We start from the raw sequence: 6,024 nt of genomic DNA on the forward strand, positions 1-6,024 counted from the left end.
GACCAATTGAAGGTCAGAATGAGAAAAGAGATGGAAAGGGGGAGAAAAGAAAGTGTTTTACTCACAGATGTTGGAGACAGGAGAGCATTTTTGTCTGTGTGAAGCTCAGTCTCCACTCACACAAACGCGCGCTTATTGGCTGGAGAACAAGAGTCCTTCCGGTTCTAATTCTTTCCATTGGTCAATACCTCAGCAGGAAGGTCAGGGGTGGGCCTTCTATCGCACATGCGCAGCCTCTCCTCTCTCTTGGACATGCGCAGTCCCGTGCAGGGGGGAGGGGAAATCATCCAGAGGCTTCTCGCTCTCGCCGCAGCTGTCAGCCGGAGCCGTCAGGCGGTTGCCTGGAAACCTTGCCTCGAGGAGGGGGAACAATGAGTGGGGCGGAGCTGCAGTGTCCGCGCGCCGGACCTGCGCACTGGAACCGTGAGACGTCACCGCGGATTCCTTTGCGTGCGCCGGAAGAGTTGGTGATCCCCTATCCAATCAGCTCCGCCGTTGTCTGAAGGCAGAAGCTGGACACTGAGCAACACTGGGACCTCACAGTCCTCCTGTCTCCAACATCTGTGAGTAAAACACTTTATTTTCTCCTCCTTTCTATTCCTTTTCTCATTCTGACCTTTAATTGGTCACTTGCAGCAACTGAAGGGAAAGGAAGTGAATCCAGGGAGGGTGCAGACTCTGGAAAGCTTGGCCCAGGTCTCTCTCTCTCTCTCTTAAAGACATTGACATCCTTTGCTCCCTCAGCTTGACACATTTATTTGTCTGGCTGAAAGGATGGTCTCTTTCCTAATATTCACAATGAAGGGCTGGTTTCTCCAGGCAATGGCTGACATTTAAGGGGACAGTAAATTAATATCAGACAGAGACATGTCTCCTGTTGTTATATGGTAGAGATTAGATATATTATTTAAAGTTATGTAATAACGTACATTTATTATTATTTCTAGCCTTGTAATATTGTACTGTAGTTATGTAATATATTTCCGGTTATTAGTCCATGGGGACCAGTGGGGTGTGGGAGTCATTGAATATATTCACGGATGAGTTGGACAGATTTTAAATAAATTGTTATGTTTTAATTCGTTTTGAAACAATGAATGCAACAGAGTAACAGAAAAAATTGTGGGAAATGGGCACAGAGCAGAACAAGAGATATTGCCAACATAAATCCAAGCAACATATTGCGGAATTAATTTGGAACAAGATATTTGAGGGATGAATTGCCAGATCAATTGAACAACCAGTTAACAGGTTAAAGTAGTGAGTGGGGAAAGAACGTAAGATTATATCACAATTCATAGATTATCATAGAATTTACAGTGCAGAAGGAGGCCATTCGGCCCATCAAGTCTGCACCGGCTCTTGGAAAGAGCACCCTACCCAAGGTCAACACCACGCCCTATCCCCATAACCCAGTAACCCCACCCAACACTAAGGACAATTTTGGACACTAAGGACAATTTATCATGGCCAATCCACCTAACCTGCACATCTTTGGACTGTGGGAGGAAACCGGAGCACCCGGAATAAACCCACGCATACACGGGGAGGATGTGCAGACTCCGCACAGACAGTGACCCAAGCCGGAATCAAACCTGGGACCCTGGAGCTGTGAAGCAATTGTGCTATCCACAATGCTACCGTGCTGCCCGGCCAATCCACTTAGCCGGCACATCTTTGGGTTGTGGGGGCGAAACCCACGCAAACACGGGGAGAATGTGCAACCTCCACACGGACAGCGACCCAGAGCCGGGATCGAACCCGGGACCTCAGCGCCGCGAGGCTGCAGTGCTAATTCAGTTTGTAAACCCAAAAATATTACAAACAGACTAATAGCGTAATCAAATTAATATGGTACGAAATCTTACAACACCAGGTTAAAGTCCAACAGGTTTGTTTCGATGTCATTAGCTTTCGGAGCGCTGCTCCTTCCTCAGGTGAATGAAGAGGTATGTTCCAGAAACATATATATAGACAAATTCAAAGATGCCAAATAATGCTTGGAATGCGACCATTAGCAGGTGATTAAATCTTTACAGATCTTTACAAATTAATATGAATCACACAACATAGATGACATAGAACTCCTATAGTGCAGAAGGTCATTTGCCCCTTCAAGTCTGCAGTGAGCCTCAGAAAGAGCATTTCACTTTAGCCCACGCCCCATCCTATCCTCGTAACCCGGTGCATTGATCATGGTCAAACCACCTAACCTACACATCTTGGACACTAAGGGGCAAATTAGCGTGACCAATCCACCTTCGCTGCACATCTTTGGACTGTGGGAGGAAACCAAAGCACCCGGAGGAAACACACAGAGAGACGAGGAGAATATGCAAACTCCACACAGACAGCCCCCCAAGACTGGAATTAAACCTGGGTCCCAGGCGCTGAGGTAGCAGTACTAACCACTGTGCCCTACTCCGGGCCTAAGTTAAATTGAATTCACTCATGGAAAGCCCAGGAGGAACAAGTAAGTCAAATTGGAGCCTATGTATTTGAGATAGATTAACTGCCGCCATTAGTTAGGCGACAGAGAGAACAAGAACAGATTTTCACACCACAATCGGGCGTGCGCCATTACCCCCTCCTCCAACTCACTTTACACCACAGGCACCAAAGTCTCTCCAAACTGCTCCTTTCACAGATAAAAGCCCTGTTTGTACCAGAGTAGGATAAAGTCAACAACACATAAACCCTCCCATAATAAGAAAAATACAAAAGAATCACCACCACAATAGATCCATGGGGACATTCCTCAATAAGACTGAGGACCCGGAGGGTTAACCCCACGGCCAGACTGTCGTTACCCTCAGGATACCTTCTCCAAAATTAGAAGAAAAGAAGGGCCAACAAGGGAATGGGGATCGAATGTCCCTCCCGCATTTTAGACCCACCTGTGAAGACCTGCAGCCACCACCATCCACCCTTCAGCAATGGCGCCACTCGGTTTTGCCATGATTAACGCTCGGATAATAGAAGACAACGGATAATAAGCACACGGCACATCTACCAAAACTGAGATAAGATAATCCGAGTCCAGATTAGAGCCTGAGTTAGTCCGAGCTGCAAACCATCCCTCCAAATCCTTGCGCTTCATGGATTTAATGAAGGCCAAGGCAGTAGTCGGATTATCGAAAGTCTTGACGGAGTTGTCGGATACAATTTTCAGGGTCGCTAGTAAAGCGACATAATTCACTCCCGCAGCCTTCAGTTCCTTTCAAACTTCATCGAAGCCTCGATGCTTCGTTTGCGTTGCTGTTGAAAAATCCTGGAAGAAGGAAAATCCTGATTCCTTATGGAGCCAGGTCCCACCTCATCATACCCGTCTCCAGGACCTACTGCTGTCTTTCAAGTTGTGGAAGTGAATGATTACAGGCCTGGGATGAAAACTATCCTTCGGCCTCAAAGACAGGATCTGATGCCCTTTCTAATTTGAAACACCCAGACTTTACATCCAGCTTGGGAAAACGTGGCAGCCGGTCCTCGAAGAACCTAACGGGAGCCTCAGCCTCCACACCTTCTGGCAGGCCGACGACTCGGATTTTCTTTCTCTGACCCTCGGTTCTCCAAGTCCGCCAGGCTTCTCCCACGCCACTCAGCTGGTTCTCCAAGGATTTAATTCTTGCCTCCGCCGAGGAGGCATCTCGCTCAATGTTCAGGATTCTCTCCTTCGGATCGTCGAGCCTCTTCATGGTGTTGTTCAGCTCGGCCTCCTGAGCTGACAGATATTGAGTCAGCACACCCAGCCTCTGGTCAATAACACGGAGAATGTCGCTGACATAGATCGGCCAATGATCCCACAGAATAAATGAGCAGGTTCGATGGGCCGAATGGCCAACTGCAGCTCCTATTTATTATGATCTCTGTGCCCATGACAGGAAGCAGTGAGCATGGATCTGTCAATCAGCCTGAATGAGCACCTTCAGGAGAATTGGGAGGGTGAATATTAGATACAGCAGAGTGAGAATGGAGGGAGAGTGTGTGGGATGGAGATTTACAGCTTTTGGGGAATGAGAGAGGAAAGAATGTGCTCTAGGAACTAGAATTGTCTGTTCTGAATTTCTATCCTGTACTGATGTCTTTTGTAAATTGTTTTTAACAGGATATTAAAAGAGGAGGGATTACAGACAGAAATCTCAAACTTCACGTCTCAATCTGGCTGAGCCTCTCAATTCCTTGGAACTGGATATCACCGGACTTTGAATCTCGAAGGAGATGCCGTGTTTGCTCAATCTGTCAGCTTCAAAAGATTTTAACCATCAGTGTGACTGGAAAAGCACCGAGAGACACACAACCGAGTGAGAGTGTTCCAGAGCACTGACTGTGGAAAGAGCTTTAACCTGTTACACAGCCTGAAAAACCTCACACCATTCACAGCGGACAGAGACTGTACACGTATTCTGTGTGTGGATGAGGCTTCAACTGATTGTCAAACCTGGAGAGACACCAGGACACCAAAAACATGGGGAAACCATGGAAATGTGGGGACTGTGGGAAGGGATTTAGTGCTCCATCTCAGCTGGAAGCTCATCGACGCAGTCACACTGGGGAGAGGCCATTCACCTGCTCTGTGTGTAGGAAGGGATTCATTCAGTTATCCGCCCTGAAGTCACACCAGCGAGTTCACACCGGGGAGAAGCCGTTCACCTGCTCTCAATGTGGGAAGGGATTCACTACTTCATCTAACCTGCTGACACACCAGCGAGTTCACACTAGGGAGAGGCCGTTCACCTGCTCTCAGTGTGAGAAGGGATTCATTGCTTTATCGAACCTGCTGACACACCAGCGAGTGCACACTGGGGAGAGGCCATTCACCTGCTCTCAGTGTGAGAAGGGATTCACCACTTCATCGAACCTGCTGACACATCAGCGAGTTCACACTGGGGAGAGGCCGTTCACCTGCTCTCAGTGTGAGAAGGGATTCATTGCTTTATCGAACCTGCGGATACATCAGAGAGTTCACACTGGGGAGAGGCCGTTCACCTGCTCTCAGTGTGAGAAGGGATTCACTCGGTTATCCAGCCTGCAGATACACCAGCGAATTCACACTGGGGTGAGGCCGTTCACCTGCTCTCAGTGTGAGAAGGGATTCACTCGGCTATCCCACCTGCAGAGACACCAGCGAGTTCACACAGGGGAGAAGGTGTTAACCTGCTCTTCGTGAGAGAAGGTATTCAGATATCCATACACCCTGCAGGAACACTAGTGAGTTCACACCTGGAAGAAGCCATTCACCTGCTCTGAGCAGGGGAGACATTCAGTGATCGGTCCCAACTCCGGAGACACTAGCGAGTTAATTCTGGGGAGAGAACATTCATCTGCTCTCAATGTGGGGAGGGGTTTTGTGATTTGTGACTCCCAACAAGTTCACAATAAATTACAGATGTTGGCTCCATTATTATTGTTTGTGCTCTCACTGACATCCAGGACTGCATTTTGTTCATTCTGACATCTGGTGAATGGTGATGATTGGAGGGTTTCTTTCTGCTGGACTGGCCGGTCTAACACCTCTGCCTCCGGTGGGCTGACCATTTTTGAGCCTCGTTGCGATTACCTGGTTCCAAGTTTGACGAGGGGCACAGAATGAAAAGGTGTTTGCACGTTGATAGATATTTAGTTCCCAAAGCAGCCATGTTACCATGAAGATGGGCTATGGTGGTTAACTGATTCTTTTGCCTAATTTATCTGGGTGTTTCTCACAGAAGGAGACTGTCATGGTCTGAGGGGCAAGTTGTCTGTGGTAGATTGGGAAATTACAATAAACATATCACTGAATGTGGCAACGCAGGTGGATAAGGAGCTAAGAAGGCAGGCGGCATGCTTGTCTTCATTGGTCGGGGCATTGAGTATAAAAATTGGCAAGTCATGCTGCAGCTGTACAGAACCTTAGTTAGGCCACACGTGGAATATTGCCTATCATTCTGGTCACCACATTACCTAAAGGATGTGGAGGCTTTGGAGAGAGTACAGAGGAGTTTTACCAGGATGTTGCCCGGCATGGAGGGTATTAGCTGTGAGGAG

General features: G+C 47.9%; 1 long non-coding RNA gene across 1 annotated transcript; it reads left to right on the forward strand.

Annotated features, from left to right (window-relative positions):
- The first annotated feature begins 281 nt into the window (after nucleotides 1–281).
- On the forward strand, nucleotides 282–5,401 carry LOC140422368 (uncharacterized). Its single transcript, XR_011947415.1, has 2 exons — nucleotides 282–563; nucleotides 4,106–5,401. It is a non-coding gene; the product is annotated as an uncharacterized lncRNA (long non-coding RNA).
- Nucleotides 5,402–6,024: the final 623 nt, after the last annotated feature.

Source organism: Scyliorhinus torazame, chromosome 5, assembly GCF_047496885.1.
Source record: "Scyliorhinus torazame isolate Kashiwa2021f chromosome 5, sScyTor2.1, whole genome shotgun sequence".
Lineage (NCBI taxonomy): Eukaryota > Metazoa > Chordata > Chondrichthyes > Carcharhiniformes > Scyliorhinidae > Scyliorhinus > Scyliorhinus torazame.